Source organism: Lagopus leucura, unplaced genomic scaffold (assembly GCF_019238085.1).
Source record: "Lagopus leucura isolate 7727_CA_CO unplaced genomic scaffold, USGS_WTPT01 Super-Scaffold_100043, whole genome shotgun sequence".
NCBI classification, from domain to species: Eukaryota; Metazoa; Chordata; class Aves; order Galliformes; family Phasianidae; genus Lagopus; species Lagopus leucura.
This window is the reverse complement of record NW_024962290.1, coordinates 1,249,111-1,271,294: the sequence shown is the minus strand read 5'-3', so window position 1 is coordinate 1,271,294 and position 22,184 is coordinate 1,249,111. Positions and strand designations below refer to the sequence as shown.

General features: G+C 41.8%; 1 protein-coding gene across 5 annotated transcripts in view; it reads right to left on the bottom strand.

Annotated features, from left to right (window-relative positions):
* NGF (nerve growth factor) overlaps positions 1–22,184 on the bottom strand; it is a 47,954-nt gene that overhangs the window by 14,473 nt on the left and 11,297 nt on the right. For 2 of the 5 annotated variants that reach the window (XM_042884224.1, XM_042884228.1), the window contains 2 exons: positions 15,179–15,245; positions 12,598–13,974 (listed from right to left, as the gene is read on the bottom strand). The gene's annotated coding sequence lies outside the window, so the exon portion shown is untranslated. Of the gene's footprint in view, positions 1–4,897; positions 5,232–12,597; positions 13,975–15,178; positions 15,246–22,184 lie in introns of those variants that run through there. The other 3 variants (XM_042884225.1, XM_042884226.1, XM_042884227.1) reach the window with 3 other exon arrangements.

Sequence of the window (22,184 nt, the reverse complement as noted above, 5' to 3'; positions counted from 1 at the left end):
GGAATGAAAAGAAACTGATAGCTGCAGTGAAAAACCAGTTTGCAGTTAACTCAGCCTGCTGACCCTCTGCAGATGGGCCCCGGTGACCCTAAAGGCCTTAACAGAGTAGTTTCCATGCTCAGTGCAATGATGGCATTCCAGCAGAGCTGCACTGATCAGCTGCGTTCTTCAGAACTGTGAGTTCTTCTTGCCATGGCTCAACAGAGCTGTTGGTACGGCTGTCGTAAAGCACGAGCGTAAACACCTTGCAGAGCTGGGGCTGCTCCACAGAATATCTCAAAAGGATCATGAAATAATGGACAGGAAATGATGCATTTCAGAAAGTGCAGGCTGTGTTGTTCACCGCGGGGCAAAGAAATGCCTTTATGAACAAGCAGTGTTTAATACCTGAGTCACCCAGGCCGTAAAGGCTTCCAGAAATAAAAGATGCATTTCAAAATGGAAAAAACAGATATTCTTTGAGATAGAGCTGTTAAACGTGTCATAATCAAAGTAATGCACAGCAATGAGGTACCTGGTTAATTTCCATTACAAAATTTTCCAATGCTTTTTTTTTTTAATGGCCTGGATTGAATACATTTGTATCAATAGCAAAATAAAGACAAGCAAAGCAAGTCAATAAACCAGACCACAAAAAGATCTGTCCCTATTCCCATACAATACAAAGGGAAAAAGATACAAACTGATTGAGAATAGGGGAAAAAAAATTAAACAATCATCCTTAAACAAATAAAATCACGTTTAGAAAAGAGACAATTCTCAACTAAATGATCTGCTAGGACAAGGAAGCAGGCTCATCCTGACAGTTATTCATTTATTGCACTCATTTTTATTCCTGGAAATGTCATGTTTTCATAACACGTTCAGTGATGATACTTCTGTCGATGTTAAGTAAACAGAGGCCAAAAATGACATGGAAGAAATCATCTTCTGCTTTACATATTTTGCCTTTGTGCTTGGATCTGTTTGCACTGACAGTGACAGTTCCAATATGCAACAATTCAATGGACTACACTCTGATCTTTTATTAGCACATTGTTGTCTTTGGAAATAGGAAATTACATTTTGGAGTAAAGAACAAGAATCGGGACACGCTTTTTTGGAATCACTGTGATGGTTTATGCCCAAAGAAACTAATTCAGGAAGCACATCAAGCCTTCTGGTTACTGCAGGTATGATTTCTGAAAGCAGTCAGGGTTTTGTTCAGAAAAACATCATGGGATTACTGTCAGACCGAGGGGAGAGCATGCAGGGGTCTGGATTCTAAAACTCCAGCCAAGGATTTTTGCTGTGTGCATGAAATATCCATGAACTATTTTCTTTGGAAGGATAGTACAATGAAACGCGAACGCCAAGTTCATACAATGCAACTGTTCCCAGCAGTAGGGGATGGGAATCTGATATTGATTTGGATCTTCTGATATTGTGAACCACCACGCTGTAAAATCTCAAAGCATTGCTGCAAAGGCAAGAGCTAAGAAGAGTCTTTACTAGCAAACAATCACTGCCTCGAAGGCAAGGAAGAGTCAGAGGTATTCCATTCATTGTTCAGTGGCACCACTGAAGCTTAGCAGTAAAGCCACCCTGCATGTTATTTCCAATTACATCATGAAAACATTCTCATTTTGGGTTTAAGTGAATTCTCACTCATGGGTGTATGCAGGTACAAGCTGATGTCTGTGTGCATATAGAACCATAGAATCACCATGGTTGGAAAAGTCCTCTAAGATCACCAAGTCCAACTGGCAGCACGTGCCCCCCATGGCTGTAACCACATCCCTCAGTGCCACATCTCCACAGTTCTTGAACACCTCCAGGGATGGTGACCCCACCACCTCCCTGGGCAGCAGTGTCACTGCATCACCACTTTCTGCAAAGAATTTCTTCCTAATATGGTAATTTTCATTTTAATGGCTGTATGCAAGCTCCAAATACTGAACAGTACTCTGTGTGTTTCCTCCTGCTATACAGTAATGGTGTAATTTAAACACCATTCAAATGACTATAACCACCCAGGCATTATGCCTGTAAGTAATCAAGTGCTCTCATCCATCTGAGCACATGAAAGCAGTTGTGCAGTGTGGTGTCCTTGGGTGTGCTTCATTTGGACCTAACGCACTCAGAAACACGCTGACTTGTAGGCTGGTGGAGTCAACTCTTGCCAGCTTCGTTGGCTTCACAACTCTCCACCAATACAGCCAGTCTGCTTTCTTGTTTTACTTCATTCTTCTTCTGAGATGTGGACAACAATGAGAACCACAAGCAATATTTAGGATCTGTATGTCCTATCCTGAGCATAGTACGGGCTTCTATCAAAAGTCTGAATTTTTCCTGCCACCACCTACAATGCATAAGTAGCTGGCATCTGGCAGATAGAGCACACGTACATCACTTTAATAGGTACTACCATATCTTGGCATAAGCAGAAAGGATCTTGCTTTGCTTGGCCACGTATTTTTTTGGCATAATTAATTCAGCACAGCAGTAAAAAAAAGAAAGGCTTCGTACAGCCACACACATCCCATAGGACATCCATCCCAAAACAGGAGATCTTTCAATCACAGAAACACTTTTAAATACATTGGCTTGCATAAGTGTGTGCCTGTCAAATTCAGACTAGGGAGGACTGCCTTACTACTATGAAATAAAAGCAGTAGCATTGTTACGTGTGCCTTTTAGCATGAGACAAGTTGTGCTGGAAGAGATGTTATCTTCCATTTCTCCCAGCATATCAGATGTTGTATTTCACTACCAGTTTCTGAATCAGCCCTTTGAACTCCTGGGGAAAGGATGGTTACCTGCAGAGGTCACCATTGCTGCAGCCCATTTGACAGCTACTGGGTTTCACTACCTTTTATTGGACTAATATCTAAAAGACACAACTCTAAGCCCACCAATACCACCACTTTTGGTGCTAGAAAATTAACTCTTTTGGAATGAAGCATTGATTTTATTAACCTTTGATTTTTAACAGCAATGTTTCTTCTTAGGAACTGAAACAAATGGCGGAACTACATTACCTCCTTAAAGTTACGAATACTTTTTCCTCCATGCTTTCAATTGATTCCAATTGTTGTCATTCAGCATTCTATTAGTTCTAAAGGCATCTTGTAGAGAAAAGCAATTCATGGAATTTACACTTGAAGGAACATTTCTCTGTGCCCAAAGTAGTGAAGCAGTAATTTATTCTATGGATAGAATGATCCAGTTTTTAAATGTGTTGACCCTGTTCTGTTTACCCCACTAAAGAAGGGTATTTTGCCCTGAAAAGGGCCAACCTTTATATGTCTTTTACATATTTTTCAGATATGATGTTTGAACAGTCTACATAATGGCTGCCAAATGCTAGCTTATCATTCTATATAATAACTACTTGCGTGTGGGTTAGAATGATCCTTTGTGCTAATTTTCCACTGAATTTAAATGAAGACATCTGAAAAGATAATTTGAGCTTTTGATTGAGAAAATGGACACTGCTTTGCTAAGAGAGAGAAAAATAAAGCCACGGTTACTTCCTTTGCTATCATTTTTGTCAGCCTGATGCATCCCTTCAGGGTGAGGGGCTGGGACCAGTCAAGATGTGACATGACCATCACTGTGCTGCACACACTCGTCAGAATGAGTTCCTCTCCAGATCTCACTGAGATCTATTAGAAAATGATTCATCCCTGACTTTAATGTCTTCCAGGGACAAATCTTCCTTATTTTACTGGTTCTCCATCCCAACACTGCAGTATTGTAACCTTCTGACTTTCAGACAAACACGAGGTGGTTGTCAGGGTCACTTTCAGGCTTTCACAAAAGCCTGGTTTCCATAATATCTAAACCAGCTCAGAAGTGCAAAGACCAAATGAACTTACTGGCAAGTTCACTTCCTGCCTATCTTTTTGCAGATAATTGTCACATTTTACTTAGGCTTTGCAAAAAAAGAAAGTATGAAAAAGGCTTTATTGTGACACTGAGGCTTGAAAACACCCATCAATGATTTGTCTTATAGTTACAATGCAACTTTGAAGTTGTGGCAGCTTGGAAAAACCAGCCTGACAAGCACGCTCACTTCCCCTGTTTCTTTAAAACTCCTTGAGCATATAAGGGAAATTTAAAGTGAAGAAAGCCACTGAAGCACAAGCACTTTTTGCTCCCAGCACACAAATTCTTCTCATCCCTGTGACTGGGATCCCCATTTCTGCCTCTGACTGATGCATCAGACAGAACAGCGTTAGCACCCAGCGTAAATCAATAAGCACTGTCAGTTTCAGTCTGTCAAGGCAGTTTGTAAGCGTTTTCAAGTGGACATCCTAGAGGATACGGATGGTGTAACCTACAGCCGTCCCTAAGCTGGAAGGCTTCTGCCTTGGGCCATTCACACTTTGATTTAATTTATATTAGGAAAAAAAGAGTGTTACCTTCAGTAGAACTGCCATAAAAGAAAAGGAAAAAATAATTAAGCCTTATAATCAGAACTAAAGCAATAAAGAATTTCCATATAGAAGTAGCTACAGTGCTGTGCAAGTAGAACTAGATTTTTATTTACCTGGATAAAAACCACAAGGAGAATACTTACCTTCCTCTAAGGTCAAACTGTTCTTACAAAAGATTTGTTTCCAGCTTTGAATGTAAGCACAAAAGCTCTATGAACACACTCCAAACATGCAGACAATTTAACGTGCATTAGCAGATACAATCCTCAGCTTCACTAGACCAACATTTTTCTGAGCAAATGGGGTTTCTAAGCAAGGAGCACTCTGTATTTCAAACACTCCTCTTGAAGAGAGTGCAAAAATCACTGCACAGAAAAAAAAACCACATCGACTGATGCTGAAGATCCCAAACTTCCACAACTCGCTCAATCCCACACGACTTGCTTTGAGAAAACTGCTGTTGTGTGCTCACTCACCTTAGAGGGGACGGGAATCTGGAGGGCTGTCCAGGCTGTTTTGTAGTCTGTAGCACCCCGGTCTGCGGATACTTTCCCAAGCCAGAAGAGCCATTCACATTCCCTCTGCCTCCCCAGCCTCATTCACTGCTCTCAGGGCTCAGCTAGCTGCACTGACTCACTGAAATCAAGCTCCCTCAGGGTCCTAGTGCTGTAAACGTGTGGGAGCTGCACAGACTCGTAGGAATTCTGCTGCTGGCTTGGTGCCTAGCCCGTGCAGTGATGGACAGATGTGCAGTGAAAGTTTGAAAGCATGCACTGGTTGTATGACTGTGCATGCATAATAGCAAGAAAAGCCTCCGACTTCCTGGTTCCACTGTCAAGAGCTGACACTCTTTAAGGGTTTTTTTTTTCCTCCTGGTCTTCAGCATTTCTACTTCGCATCTTAATCCCTGCACTCAAATTAAAGAAACTCCGGGCTCTGTAATTAATGGGCCCTTTTGAAGTCCATCTCTGGAGTCCTTTAATGATGTCATCTGTTGATAAACAAACCTGAAGGAACGCTAATAGTTAACTGGGGAAGCAGTGCACTGGGTTGCCTGCAGAAATCCCCACTATTGGCCCTCTTTAACAGGGCTCAGCCAAACACAGCTCAAGAGTAGCAAAGAAATATTTGATCCTGACTTGGGGCAGAGGAAAAGATTATGTAAAATCCCTTCCAGCCATAATATTCTGTGTTTAACATGCTTACCTTAAGCAGAAAAGAGATATGGAAATGTTTTCCATTATTTTTTATGAAGGAGGATTAAGCACTTGCAGCAAGGAAACAACAGCGTGCTTTAAGCACTGATAAACAACAGAAGGAATACAGAAGTGGAGAAACACAGAAGATAAAGAAAAGCCACAGGCAGTTGGCTAACTACACTGAGAACTGCAAAACAGCCACCTGGGACCTCACCTGGAAATACATCACCATTTAACCTTCGCGGTTGCACAGAGAAACAACAAAAATTATTAGGGTGTCCTTGGAAAATAAGAGCATTGCATTTTCTCAGTGTGGCAATAATCAAACATCTTTCCATTCCACCCAGAAGAGGGCAGCCATCCAGAGAGACTCATCCCTACAATCCTTTGGACAAGGGAAAAAAGGACACCAACGTATGGCAGGCAATACATAAAGGTGTGAAGCAAGAGGGAAACCAGCTTTGAGATCATGGTGTTTCTTACTGCCACATAGATATATAGTTGTTGTTTTTTTTGTTTTTTGAACATGTACCAAGCAGATCTTCACATCTTATTAAACTTAGAAGACAATTCTCCTTTCTCCTAGTGCCAAATATAACAACAGCTTCAGTGCTGGACTCTAAAGCAGTGTCCTTTTAAAACGGCCTGAATTATCTTTAAAGAAATTCTATATATAAAATGATTAATGCAAGTGCAAGAACTTCCATCTCAGTTTGCCAGAATTACGCAGCTCAAATTGCTTTGTTTTTCTAGGAGAAAAATGCTTTCCACACATTATCCAAGTCACAGGCCAAAGCGCGATGCCTTCATTTGCACAGGCAGCCATCAGAGTTCGGGAAAGCATTGCCTGAAAACCTGACCTCAGGATTTGGCCTTAGCTTCATATTTCACTGCAGAAGTGCCAAACTATTCTTGTTTTGAGTGAGCATTTTGTCACACTTATTTCTGAGAATATACACAGATGAGGGCTTTGTGCTGCAGCATTTGAAGGAGCGTTGCAGCCCACAGTGGCTGCAGCAAACTGCATCAAAGCAGACAAGACATTAATGCTTAGCAGCTCCACAATAGATTTCTTGGAAAAGCTGCCTTTTTCTTAAAAGTGTGGCCACAAAAGCTCTTTGGGGCACTGTAACAACAACATACCATATTTGTACTTAATCTGTTGCATTATTTCTGTCTAAAGGAACACTCCCTTTGCACCTTATTCTTCTACCTCCCGAGTTCACACCAGCAAAGAAAGCTGCAACAGTCCCTGGGATAAAGCACTGGCTCCTATTCTCTGCTTTTATGTTCACACATACCCCAAACAAACACCATTTTAGCTTCTGGAGTAGGTGTGGTGCTACAGGCACGCTGCAATGTGCTTAACTCCAGGTGGACTGCTATAGGCAGAGCTCAGTGGCTGAAAGCATTGCAAGAGGTCACATCCTCTCCTTCTAGCAGCGCTTTGAAGCACAGATGTAAGTTTTACCACATGCATGTTTCCTTTTATCCTCTGTGAGCTGAGGATTCTCCTGCTTTGACAAGCTGCTGCATGAAAGGTGAAGGATAGTGATGTCAGGCTGCATAAGGGAAGGTGTGCTCTGGATTCAGAGGGGAAACTTCCTATAGTGTTCTGCGAGCACAGAACTGGTGAATTATGGTTCTCTGCAGGTTTGCATGCACTTATTTCTCTGCCTTTACTGCAATAGTTCCAAGTTCCCACAGCATCTTGTATAAGCTTCTTTAAACCATATTCCCCCTAAGATCACATGAATTCAGCACGTTCCTGAGAAGTACTGCCATACAGCACAGTAACATTCTGCATTTCAGAGAAACAAGAGCACTAACACCAAAATGAGGAGCATCACCACTGAGAGCTACGAATACAGGTAAAGCACTTTGTGCTTTGCTGACCCTAGGGCTGAGGTAAGCATTGACCTAAACCCTCAACTGCAGCTGTGCATTGCCATAGCCTTGTCTTCCTACATCACCACTTTCTTCTAAAGTTCTTCATAGAGAGAGAACGGTGAGGTGGTGAAACAGGCTGATGGTGGAACGGTGGATGCCCCTCCATCCCTGGAGATGTTCAAGGCCAGGTTGGATGGAGCCCTGGGCAGCTATGGAATGTGGAGGTTTGTGGCCCTGTATGTGGCAGGGGGTTGGAGCTTCGCGATCCTTGAGGTCCCTTCCAAACCTGACCATTCTGTGATTCTACATCAGCACCTTGGAGGACACACAGGGTATGAAAACGGTGCCCTGTGCCTTCATGGTATGCTCAGTATTGCAAGCAGGCTTAAGGGCTGTAGGGGCATTTCTCCTGGAGTTGCCCCTGAAAGCACATCAGGGAAGGTGTTTGAGAAGCAGCAACCAGGCCTTTTGTCCTGCTCAAAGAGGTGCAAAACAGCTGCTGACAGGCTGCAGGCAACACCAAAGCATTCACAAGTAGACCAATGGTTATATACAAAAAGAAGATCTAAACTCACCCAGCTGGTGGAAAGGATCTCTGGCCATGCAGCACTCCTCAGGAAGCAGCCTAGGTCCAAGGATGCTCTCCCTTCAGTGGCTGCCCCTGAAATGAGCCCAGGATGGCTCTGCATTGGGTGCAGCCCTTCTGGGCACATGGGAGAGCACAGGTGCAAACAATGTGCTCCTTAGGCCAACAGCACCCCTTCACCAGGTGCTCAATCACCAGCTCAAGGATTCCCCTGCTCTTTTCCATTTAGAACCAACGGTCCTTGAAAAAAAAAAAAGCTGCCAAAAATGTAAGCAGTTATTCTGATAATTTCTGAGATTTTTACAGCTGTGGAAGTAACACAGGTGAGAGCAGCTGCTCTTCCTACAACGTTGTCACTTTACAGAGGAGTCAGGGTGCTGAGAGAGGGACTCACAAGTTCAAGCTCTGAAAGATACTGAGGAATGGGATGAGGATAACGACACTTTTTTCTTCCAACACATTTATATCTGTATCTTTATTATACAGATATCTTTATTTATGTCTGTATTTGTGTGTGCAGACGTAATACATCCTTGTAACATTAAGTCCCTGTGTGAAAAAAATGTTTCCTAGATGCTGGGAAGCATTTAGATGTGAGTGCAAGAAGAGTTTTAAGCATCTCAAGCAAAGCATTCAAAGTGGCAGTGTTTGTTTACCTAAAAGAAAAATTACCAGTTTTAAAATGCCTAGAAAACACAGCTATCTTGTGTAAACTTGTCTGAGAGTTCTTGTCCTGGGGCTAAAGTGGATGTAAAGTGATAGTAGATATTTCCCATTTTACTCACCTGGAGGGAACTCGTCCCCGCTGCCAAATTCATGTTAATCAAGAGGTGAACAGGAATTGTCATAATGCAAGTTCTTGTGTTAGTGACAAAAAAATAAAAAAGAATACAATCAGAGGTTTATTGTGTCTTACTCTGTGTATCTTTACAGTATTATGTGCATGGCAGAAGTTACTGGAAAAAAAGCAGAAGAGTCATTGGCGGGTTATGGATAAATAGGTCAGACACACAATTACTGACTGCAGACTCTCGGCTGTTTCAGCTGCATGGCTGCTCTATGGGATCGATAACGCACAGAACGCAGCGCATCGGAAAATGGATTTGCACACAATACATCTCTAATACGCTGCAATTCAAACCAAGTGGTGATGAGGAGCGTTGACTTATGGTGAATTAGGGATGTGATCTGCGCTAATCTTTTCTTTCTCTTTTAGTTGTGTAAATTCTCTTTTAGCTGTGTAATTAAAACATCTCAGAAGCCTGAGCCTACTGAAACCAGAATGTCTTGATTGGCAAGCGCTGTTACAGACTAGGATGTAACTCTAATGGAAGCAACATACGGACCAAGCAGAGCTATGAGATAAACATTATATTACTCTGCAGACGCAGCAGAGATTTTGCCTCATGGTTGGTTGAAAGAATGGAGAAACTACAAACATTTCTGGAATATGCAAAGCATGCACTTGTGTTGGAATACCTTCAGATTCAGCTATTGCTTTGAAAGGAGGGTCAAATAAGAGCATATCTGCTCTTTACAGTCTTAAATGCTAGATGAATTTTGAAGATAGCACTCAGATGCTTATTCCCTATTCCTCTGTAAGAGCTGAAAAGTTGTAAGATATCCTGCTTTGTAACTGCACAGCTTTTTGCAGGACGTAGCAAAAATCAGTACAGCCTGATTGCTGCACTTGGCTGAAGCAGGCCTGGATTGGAATCTGAAGTCTCTTTGGAAACCACGAAGCACTTGTCAGACAGAGTTCACTAGCTGTGGACTTCTATATGAGGTCTCTCTCTCCATGAGAAAAAAAACCTCCATGGATGCCATTTTGCAAGAAACACACGTGGCCTGGTGTGCTGCTAACATTCACCTCCAGGACAGGAGCATCTCAAGAACTGGTCAAATACGTATTGGTTTGTTTCTGAGTGGATGTAGAATCATAGTGTGGGGTTGGAAGCAAGCACTAAGATCATGTAGTTCCGACCCCTCTGCTACAGGCAGAGACACCTCCCATAGCCCAGGCTGCTCACAGCCCATCCAGCTTTGCCTTGAATGCTTCCAGGGAAGAAGCATCCACAACCTGTGTGGGCAGCCTGTTCTGGAGTCTCACCACCCTCACAGTAAAGAATTTTTTCCTAATATCTCGTCTAAATCTACCCTCTTCCAGGTTAAAAGCATTTCCATGTAAAACCATATATGCTGAAAACGCAGTGCTAGCATCAATCTTTCTGGGATCCACAGAGTCTGACAGGTACATCCTTTCCTTGGGGGGGCACTGACACTGTCAGTGAAGCTCATACTTGGTTAAAGACTCATTCACCCAATGGCAGCTTGCAGTAAGAACATTTGTCAGGAGGTTTGGACATATTAGCTGTTACTAGATAGCAAAGTTATCATGTGCTGACTTCCCAACAAGCTTTTACTTGCAGCACTGTTCCTCAGCTTGCTGCAGAGGAATTGACTGTGGCACAGGATGATTCCTCTCTTCTGTGTGATCTGTGGAATGGGTCTCAGATTCTCTCCTCTCTACTATTTTCCTTCCATGCTCTAATAGAAACTATTTCAGTGCCTACCTATGGATGGCCGCAGTTTCTGCATCTGACTGTAGTCCCTTTCAACCTATCTGCAGGAGGTGCAAAGCTGTAGTGCGAAATCCTGTTATGAAATCGGGAATGCAGGCTAAACATAAAACTTGGAATGAGTTGTGTTTGACTATTAAGGGTAGAAGCCTTAGCTGTTGGGACGTTCTAAAATAGCTTAGAGAATGTGCTCTGTTGGAAGGCTCTTGCCCTCACACCAGAAGACCTCAAAGGATGGACTTGCTTTTCACTATTTCTTTATCTGATATCTTCTTGCCCTTAGTGGTAAATTTTAAAGAGACTTCGAGGAAAGGCTAGAGAGAAGTGCAAATGATTGCATTTAGAGCAGTGATGTAGAAACATTTCATTTTGTACTTGTCTTCCAGGACCCAAGCTCTCTATTGTGTGACAACAATAGAAATGGTAGAAGTGTAAAAAGCTGGACTCCCTGCCAATGTTACAACTTGTCGTTACTACTAAAAAAGGCAGCAAGCTGGGAGGGTATATCAAAGAATGAATCACTCTGCATTGCCTCGTTTCTTGCGCTTGTTTTCCACACATTTTCTGCTGATCACTGTTGGAGACGTAGGTCCAGGCCAAAAGCACGTTTGGATCGAGCCAGTGTGGGAGTGCTTATGTGTGCTAAGTTGTTCTGCAGTGAGATGCATGGTTCTCTGCATCAGAAATGGAATCAAGGTGCAGCTTTTCAGTTTCACTATGAGGAAAACCAGGTATGGAGTCAACCTCTAGCAGCACTGCAAAGCTCACACACAGCGTTTTTCTTTCTTTCAGTGATGCAAAGATTGTCTCCACCATGATTTCCACCACTGCGGTGCTGGATAAATGAGATGTTGTAAAATTCAAATCCTTCAGCCTTCATTAGCAGCAAAGTGAAGCTTTCAGCTAACTCACTTTTCTGTGTCCTTTACTTTCTTGCCTTGTGCTGATCTATGTAAATAATACTATTTTCAGACCTCTGGCAGGAAGAGAGAGACTCTAGGGAAAATATGCCCTGATTGGGCAAATCAGGATGATGGCACAAGTCTTGTAAATGCTATCAGCTCTGCTTTTTAGGGACTCTTTCAGACACATCCCTTCTCCTCCCCTCGCTAAGAGACCCAATGCTACTGCCAGCAGACTTGCAGTACTACAAACAGAAACTACCATCTGTGAAAGTCAACCATACAAATCAAAATGCAGGTTTATAGCATGCAGCATTCGCATGATTTGAAAATGCTCATTGCATGCACAGAACAAATAAAACCAATTTGGGTTTGAAGAAAGTGGAGTTTACTCTGGGACACAGCGTTCAGTATTTGCAGATCATTGGACAGCTCAGTCTGGTACAGATCATGCCTTTTTATGGGGACATTCCAGCTCCAAAGAAAGCAAATTCTTCTGAAACACATTGTCTTAGTTAAACTTCTAATATGTTTGGGTAGTGCTAGCAGCAGCTTTATATAATACAGTCTTGTAGTGCCCAACAAAGACCAAAAAAAAACCCAACCCATATTCTATGTGCTATTGAGCAACAGGAAATACAGCCAATGTGGTATTTTACTACTGTGAGATTTGCACAGCATTTTACACCTGGAATTGGGATGAATAACAAACAAGGAAGTGGATATCATCTGCATCCTCTCTTGTAGCATACCCGTGATACCTGGTGCTTGGAACCAAACCAAGTCACTTACTGAAACTCCTTTAAAATCACATTCATTTTGCCTTCTGTTAAGTTTTCATTAAATTCTACATGCGTATTTCACGTCCTTTTTTTTAAAATTTAATATACTACTTAACAACACCGAAAAATATCTGCAGTACACAGAATAGCACAGCATAGAACAGAAAAGAAAGTAGCAGTTTGGCTGGAAGGGACCTTTAAAGATCATTGAGCCCAACAGGCTGCCCACTTCACTTACTGTTAGAAAACTGTGCAGGTAATACTGCTGGAGGTCTTGCCTCATTTCTTCGTTCTAGCATCCTGAAAAACCACTCAGTAGTGCTGGTGGGCAAGTAGTTGCCTTGTAAGTAGTTGCCTTGTAAGTAGTGTCATGCATGGCTTCTGCAAGAATATCCATGTTGTGGAGTGCTAAAGGCTTGGATCCACGTTGAGTGCCTGCCATTCTTCTGTGTGCCTTGGCACTGCTGTCCTTGCAATGCTGTGATCCGTTTGAAATGCTGAACCGCATCGTGTCTGAAAACTATTTTTTGTTATGCAAGAAGGGAGGGTTGGTATTTTGGGTTTTCCTCTCCTTACTATTCTCCTCAGGACATTCAAATACATTCAGATACATTCTGATGTGTTTGTGATTCTGTAAGACCTTTCAAAATTTGTGTCATTTCACATGCAAGCCATCAGATGGGCAAAGTCATTTTCTGCTTGAGAATTATCAAAGCATTATTTTATTAAGAGCTGATCTCAAACTTATATATGCTTATTATTTCTAATATAGGGAACAGTGTCCAGGGTATCTTACAGAATATTAAGAGTGCCTGCCTGTTCTTCAGCTCTAACCTTGTTTTTGTGGGCCCAAATTCATTGCAGAAATGTGATCAGTGTGAAAAGTTGTGTGTGCTCCTTTTTCCTTTCCCACATGCTCTCTGTTTACTCACAGAGCCTTTCAGTTTCTTAGCCACTTGTAGTTTTGAAAAGCATAGAGCACAGCTGACATACCTTCATTTTGGAATGAAGCTGTGTCTTTGTGCCACATCTTCTAGATAGGAAGGAGCATTTACCTGCACTTTGCGTAGAACACTGAAGCACAGAGAGAAACTGAACTACAAGTTATCATCCAAAGTCTGAGGATGTCTGTAAATCTCAGCTGCTGGATTCTGAAAGGCATTCACCAGGTAAAGCAGGAAGAACTGTTTTCTCAAGGTGATGGAGAATGCTTTTACTTGACTGAAGCTTAAGTGTTGGGAAAAAGTCCACGTGAAGATCCAGCACTCGAGTGAAAATGAACAGTTAATACTTGTTCTTAAATCTCTGCCTTTCTCTTCGAATTATACTTAAAGTGGAAGTGCCTTTAGGTGTCCAGAATGTAAATATTTGGCAATTGCCAAGTGCGCTGATGAGAGACTGCAGACCAAGCTCTACTCTGATTGACACTGAAAGCTTCTGTGATTGGCAGCAGCTTGTCCCTCTCAAATGTTTCTTCTGTGACTTCTGTGTCAAGAGTGAATTCTTCAAAACCTCCAGTTTCCTTAAAATTTTAACCTGCTCGCTGGGAACAAGAAAAATTTCCCTTTCCCAGTATTCTTCTTTTCTCATTGCTCTTACTGCAGGGAAGAACTGCCTGAAAAGAAGAAAAAAACAAAGCACAACAACAACCCCCCCCCCCCCCCCCCCCACCCCCACACAAAAAAAAAAAAAACCAACAAAAACCACAACCTTCATTCCAGAGTCAAATTTGCAATGAGAATCTTGGAGTCTATTTTTGTCCAATACCATTTGGACAAAATTCAAGAATTTGATTTTTCCCATTGCTTTACTTTGTACTCCAGTTGACTCTGAAAGCACGGCCTGAAACGCTGAACCACAAAATTCAATTAAAACACTGGGAGTAAACAGGGAGAAGAAATCAATGAGTGGATTATTCTATCAGCTGCTGTTCCCATGATCTTTCTAATCTTATGCTGCACTACTAGAAGGGGTGTTGTGAAGCAGAGGCATCATAAAATCAGATCAAACACTTCATGCTCTGAGCACATAGCAGAAAATTAGATCGATAGCATGAGCCCATTTTTTTTTTTGCTTGTAAGTAGCTGGACTGCTGAATCTATCCATAGTGTGGAGGCTGATCTGTTTTTTAATCCTTCTCAGTCTCACTATGAAGTTAAACATCAGTTCTTGGAACAAACCTAAATCAGTGCAGATGCCAGGCTCCTCAGGTGAGTATTCACTGCTGCTGTATGCATCCGGTAATGAATTAAGACGTTTGGAAAAGAAATGTTGATCAAGCACGAAATTCCATCTGCATCTATTGAAAATTTCAGGCAGGAGGGAAATGTTCTAAAATTGCCATATTTACCACTTGCTCCTACCTTTGTCTGCTGTCACTTTGGGCTCCCAGCACAAAAAGACGTGGAGCAGTTAAGACGAAAGGAGGGGAGATTTATGTTAGATGGGAGGAGGGGATTCTTCACCATAAAGTGGTGAAGCCCTGGCACTGCTGCACAGAGCTGCTGCTGCCCCATCCCTGGCGGTGCCTGAGGCCGTGTTGGATGGGCATTGGCAACCTGAGCTGGTGAGAGGCCATCAACCCACAACAGGTCCTCTTGGTATAAAGAAACCTCTTTATATAGATTGTCAGTCTTCATTTGGGAAAGGCAACGAGCAGAACGTACTTTTATTTATGTCTCATGTCACTTATTCTTTTAGATTGGTTTACTGGTGGAATACAAGTGATGTACGCTTCTGTTGATAGTCCTAAATAATGGAATGGTCAGAGCAATGCAGGAAAAAGGGGTTGCTGGTGACTTCATTCCAAAAACTCTTACCTGCACTGTGCTGCAGAGCCACAGACTTCAAATGCCTTTGGTGATAAACAGAGGGAGACATTTCACTCTAGAAAATGAAATTCAGCATTCCGTGTTTACCTGGAAGAAGTGTTGCATCATAATAACTGTTTTCTAGTTTTGCAACACTAGCTCCAGTCCTTCATTTCCACTATAATCTTGGTCTCTTGGAAAAATAGTAGTCTCTAATTGGATTCAAGTGACAGATACCAATCAGGTGGAAGTTGATAAGTATTTGCAATATGAGACACAACGTTATATCATGATGTATTTCAACCACAGACCCTCATGTGTACTCAGAAAGTGTGGCAAGGAGAGTAGCATCATCCGTTTCCAGCAATATTTGGCATAACAGCATTGCTCAGGATAGTTTCAATGGTTTCCTGACCATTCATCATAGCAGTACAATGTCTCTCATGGGCACCTACGAGCTGCCATAAACATGTCTTCCTTTCTGAACTTCCTTCAAATATACTTATTTCTGTGGCAGAGAGAGGGACTTGGAAAATGCTCTGTGCAGAAGCCACGGGAGCTGATCTGCCACTGAGCAGGCAGGTGGCCAACTGAATGCACAGGCATACATGCAGACAGCTGAAAGGACAGATGTATCAAATCAGATTTATGAGGTCAGTTTTCCCAGCCAATAAAGCCCAGATTGCTGTCTGACCTGTTATAACCTTCCTGTGTTTAAACGAATGTGAAACAGATAATCCAGCATTTGGCGGAGACAACACTGACAGAATGCAAACATTATTTCTGTAGCCACATCAGATTGTTTTTCTAATTCAACACAAAGTGTTGGGTTGAAGATCTTTAAAGAGTTCACAGTATTTTTATACTGCTTGTGTGTGAACAAAAATTTTCTCAGTCCAAGGGAAGGGGCACAGTATACTTGTTTAGTAGCTTACTGCAGACAATAAATATACATCTGACTATAATGCTGCAATGGTAGATATGTTCTGAGCAGACCTGTAAATTGTATCTACTCCTCAAATGCAGAAAATGAACCCATCTCACTGTGAGAAACGTGGACAAAATGCCAATTCAAGTTTCATGCTACAAGCATGGTGGGAGAGTAAATAACATCCTTCTCTGCAAATTGGAAAGGTATGGATTTGATGGGTGGACGGTTCAATGGACGAAGCACTATCTGCAGGACCGAATCCAGAGAGAGCTATCAATGGCTCCACGTCTGGATGGAGATCAGGGATGTGGTGTCCCCCAGGGGTCGGTGCTGGGGGCAACGTGCTTTAATATCTTCATCAGTGATGCTGACAGTGGAGTTGAATGCGCCCTCAGCAAGTGTGCTGATGACACCAAGCTGTGGGGTGTGGGTGGGATGCCACCCAGAGGGACCTGAGCAGGGTGAGCAGTGGCCCAGGAGAACCTCATGAGGTTCAGCAAATCCAGGTGGAATGCCCTGCAACTGGGTCGAGGCAGCTTCCACCAGCAACACAAGCTGGGGGTGTAAGGATGGAGCACAGCCCTGATGGAAAGAACCACGCATGATGATAACTGAACATCTGATCCTTCCATGCCATACCACTAAAATTAAATGGCAGTATTTCATTATGGTGGTGTTGTTCAGCTGCTTAAATTAAAAAGTTGCATTTCTTCCTTTTTTCTTTTTTTTTTCCCAGCATTTTTCCATTCTGTAAAATTCTTTTTCTCAGCAAATGGGTCTGAATTCTTTCAATATTGTTTTTTGAATCTTTTTTTTTTTTTATCCTATGGGAAAAAATGCAAATTACAATATGAACGTTATATGCAGGACACTTCAAGAAGATACTGAAACTGAAAAGTAAAAATAACTTTCTGATGGGAATATATTAAATAACATTGAACATAAAGGCTCACTGGCAGTGTCAATTGCCAGCTGCAAAAACATACAGTATTAGGATGGGAAACCTACTACGAAGACGCAGGCACTTGGGAAGAGCACATTAGTAAAAATGCTATTTTTATTTAAAGGTTTGTACAGTCAAAGTTCATCTTTCAGTGTTTTTTAAAGATTAGAATTTCAATGACTTTAAAGCTCTAGGACCACACAACCCTGGGGCCGCCGTCCTCGCGGGGACCAAATGAGAAGAAATTAATTTGTTGTGTATCAAATCTTATGCGCGTCTTTGGACTTCATGAGCTACTTTTGTTCTTTTGTATTTCTGTTTTTGCTTTGTATTGTTAAACTGCAGAAATAATAACAGACAGTTGGTGCCTGCAGATAGTAGTTAAGGATTGTTGAAGAAAGTAAGCCATGCTGGGAACCATTATAGAAGTTGAAGAGCATAGAGAGATACTCAGATTCTGAATTTCACAAAGCTGACACTGAAATGTTCACCACAGCACCTTCACAATCAAAAAGCATCACTTCCCAAAACTGCACCTCGTCCATTTCTGTTGCATTTTATCCATGGTGGAATGGTTTTGTCTGACATCAAAAACACTTCCATAGCCCTCCTGCTGCGAGAAGGCAGGCTCAGACAAGCTGTCTCTTGCTTTCCTTTCTCATGCAGGAAGTTGTGACAGATTCTTCACCTAAACTTGTATTTTCCTTTGCCAGCTGCAAAAAATGACTTCCAATGCTCTTCTTTGGTAGAGCCATCAGGTGGGGCTCTTGCCAGAAGGAGGAATTCTGGTCGTTTATTCTAAGAGCTTTCTGGCATTTACAGAGATGCTAAATTGAAGGCTTTCCAGCACTTACAAAACACGTGTCTTTATTAGTAATTACAGCTGTTTGTGTGCATTTCTTGGGCTGTGCATTACAGCAGATGCTTTCAGAAGATGACGGTCTTTCCAGGTGCCATCTCAAAGTAAACATTACAGGAAGCTTTTTACAGTCAGATGTGGCTCTGTATAGTTTTCCCTCTCAATAGGCAACACCTGATAAATGGTTGCACCCTATTACATAACTTCCAGTGTTTCAAATAAGTTTCCATTAACCCAGGTATCAAAACAGAGGTACCATTTCCTCCTGCTCATTTCCTCACCTATGACATTCCTAAGGACATTTCTCAGTTTAGCACTGAGTGTAACTCAGTGGGAGTGTTTGCAGAGTGAATGAGTGACATCATGTTTGTCTCACCAACAAACAAGCACTGCGTGTCTTATTTAAATTTAATCTTGACCCTAGGACATCAACTTCTGTTGCCCTGGCCTAAATTTGCCTATCCCAGATGACTGTAGATGTTAATGGATAACATTGCATTTAGCATCTTACCATATGTTTTATGTCTTTTTTGGGATACCCTGATAACCTTTTGCATGACACAGAAGTTTTGCTCCAATTGCCAAAGGCACAGAGGTCAGCCAGTCTTCATAGTAGTTCATGTTGAGAGCACCGAATCTTGTCTTTTCTTTTGGTGGAGGAAGCACTACACAGAAGCACTGCTTAATCCTTACAGATTACTTACTTTATAGAGCTGAGCTTATTCTTTTCCCTCTTCCCTACCCTTCTCTGATGCTTCATTTGCTCACATTAACAAGTCAGTTACACACTGGTGAACAGACTCTCATTGTAGCATGGAGTGGTTCATACATATGAGATTCAGTGCCTGATCGAACACCTGCCAAGTGGATTTTGGATGCTAAGGATATTTGTTATGTAGGCAGAACCATACAAAATATTGCAGTTTTCAGACTTCAGGGTCCAGTTCTACTTCAGGGATATGGATGGCATGACTGTCTTTGGACTCCATGGCAAGGCAGGTTGGCTTCCAGATCACTGCAAGGCAATCTCCAGGAATTTGCCACAGCTTGTACTTATTCATGTGTGTTACACTGACTGACAACAGTGGTGTAAACTGGCATAATGAGAAAAGAAATGATAACATTCAATCTTTTGGGGCTGTTTCTGTCCCAGAACATTTCTCATGGTGGAAAGAGCAAGTGATTAGAATGTGGTGCGTCTGCTTCACCAAGAGAAACAAAAAAGAGTTGTCTGAGCAAGCTTTAGCTAGAGGCTGAGTTTCTGGCATCTTGGAAGAGAATGGGAAGTAAATCCTGTACAGCTGGGAAAAGATTCAGTGTGAGCTTCTGTGTGAGAAGGATTTGTACTGCGAAGGAAAAAGAGCTTCTGTCCTTTATCTTTTGTGCTTGTGGTTGCAGTTATTCCATTAATTTGATGATGTAAATGCTAAGCACATGGCGAAGATGACTTCAGAAGTCTGACCTTTCAATTTTCTTATTTCCCTTCCTTCAGCTGAATGGGGGAGGTAGTTATGGAATTGACAACAGACCCTGAGAGGACCAGATCAGAATAAGGTGACAGTGCGCAAATGTCAGACTTCAACAAATTAATCCCAGGATGGTCACCCAGATGTGTTTGCAATAGATAATCTAAATACAAACATAACGTTCTAATCTCTGCCACGGTGACTCAGTAACAGATGCTAAATGGATCCACATTAACCTTAGGGCAAAGCATCAGCATCTGTTGCATAAATATTTAAGGCAATATGTTTCACACAATATTTTGAAGGATTACTTTTTTTCTTTCTCTTTTTTTTTTTTTTTACAATTACAACCACATTTCACAATACTCAACTGTCCTTTGAAATACCTAAAAGAACAGGAAGCAGTGCAAAAACATGGAACAACTAAGTAAGTTAAGGACAGTAAAACTGGTGTGCAGCGTTCTGTGGTTTCCTTTGGATGCTGCTTTTGGGAAAAGAGGAATCTTTGATGAGAATATACCTTTGGTTCTTCAAATGTTATTAAATTGAAATATAAACACAGAATCACAGGATGGCTTGGGTTGGAACCCAAGGATCATCAAGTTCCAGCCCCCCTGCTACAGGCAGGGCCACCAACCTCCAGACCTGGTACTAGCCCAGGCTGTCCAAACAAAGCATAGAGTGGCATTTTCCTTCTGCTAAATTAAGCTGCAGTGTAAGGGATCACCTGGCACAACTTTTGACAGATTGGTGTATTTTAGATATAGAATCATAGAAAGGTTTAGGTTGAAGTGGACTTTAAATCCATATTGCATTAGCAAATTATTTCCCAGATGAGAACAAATCCCATATAGCCCTTAAAGCAGTGTAAGCTGATCCATCTCGGCAGCATTTATTTTCAGATAGTGTCATTGTTTCACTTTTATTGATTGCTTTCAAATTTTAGGCTTTACTTATGCCAGGATGGTTAATCTGTGGGCTCAGAGGGTTAATGCCTGATAAGAAATTCTTCAAACACGGTGAAGGAAACCCAAATTTCATCAGGGACGAGGCAGGGGACGGGGAGGATAAGGCATGACTGAGCAACGTAAACCAGCAATTGAGTGCTAATTCAAATACCAAACAAAACCACAGCAGAAAGTTCTCAGACAGACTCCCAGAGGACGAGTACATAACCAAATAAGTACTAAGGAATCTTGGACATAAAGAGGTCCTATAAAAATTGGATGCTGCTGAAAATATCACCTCCCACCCAGTCCAAATAATAGGTGATGTTCTAGTACGGTCTTTTATATTCAAGATCCTTTACATAAAGAGCCAGATTCAAAGTTCAGAAAGATCAGAGAGCAGAGCCTGGATGCCGTATTTAAAACAGCGATGTGGATAAAACTCTGTGCATCTCCTGTGCTACCATCAGCTGTAATCTTAACCCTTTTGCTTTAAAAATAATTAAGTCCCTAGAAGGACAGAGATGCAGCAGTCTTGGAAGGGCTCAGCTGTTCAACACGTACAGCCCTGAGGCCCTGAAGTGAAATGGTTGTTACAGCAGTGAATCCTATAAGGCTCCTTAAAGACTTGGGAAAAAAAATCCAATTCCCAATGAGCTTTCAGGTATGCACAAGTTTCATTTTCACTTGGTTGGGTTTTTTTGTCTTCTAGTTCCAGGAGACTTTCAAGTAAATTTCATTTGTCCTTGGTGTGATGTCTCCATGACCTGAACTCACTCTGGTGACAGGTAATCTTTAACTGCATATCTATAAAGTATAAACCATGACTGTATACAGTAGTGCATTTGGTCTTGCTAAACCATTTAATTATGAAGTTCTATAAGTGATGTAACTATGATAACTTCAGCACATTCTGCTTGACCAAATTTCCATGTTCTACATCTCTTCTGTGTAATTGAATTACAGGACTGCAGTATAGTGAGGCTGTCCAACAGTAAAAACATTTAGTATTGCAGACAGAGCCACAGAGCAGGGAAGAAACTATCCTGTTATCTTGTTTGCTTGGAGTAAGTCACTCTGGTTTTTTTTTCCAGTCTGAAGTTATATCAAAATCATTCAAAATCATAGCCACATATTTCAGAAAGCACAGTTCAGTACTGAAAGGACTGTCGTGACGTGAAAGCAGAGGTCCCAATACACTGCAGGGATGGGTTTAGAAAGTGGGCAACAAGACGTGAAAAGAGAATCAGATCAGAATTGTTTTGGGTCATGAGAAACATAGCAAAGGTAATGCTGGTGTGTTTTCTACACCATGAGAAGTAGGGGGCAACAGAGCTGGTCTCAGAGTAAAGAGAAGACGACTTTCCCTTGTGACAGACAGCTCAGCGCTGAACTTCTTGCTGCAGAATGTCACAGGCATGGAAAGTTTGCAGGAGTTCAAGGGAGAACACATTCCTGGAAAGGAAATCCTGAGAGGACTGCTGCTGTCTTCTGATTTAAGAAATTCCTAAAATGCGAGTTTCTGGAGAGTGAGATAATGTTGTGGAGCCGTTCATATGATGTGTGTCCTAATCTTATGCATTTCCATGCTTATCCTTTAGTCATTATTGTAGGAAATGAGATATTTAGCTAAGCAGATGTTTGGTGTGATTCACCACTTATGTTATGGCAGTTTGTATTGGATGGAGGTTCAATATTTGCTACATTTACTTGCCGCAGTGTAAACTGGAATTTATTACAGAAGATCATAGAATCATAGAATTGATCAGGTTGGAAAAGATCTTAAAGATCATCAAGTCCAACCACAACCTGACCATCCTACCTTAACTCTAACAGCAGCTCAATCACATCCCTGAGCACCACATCCAG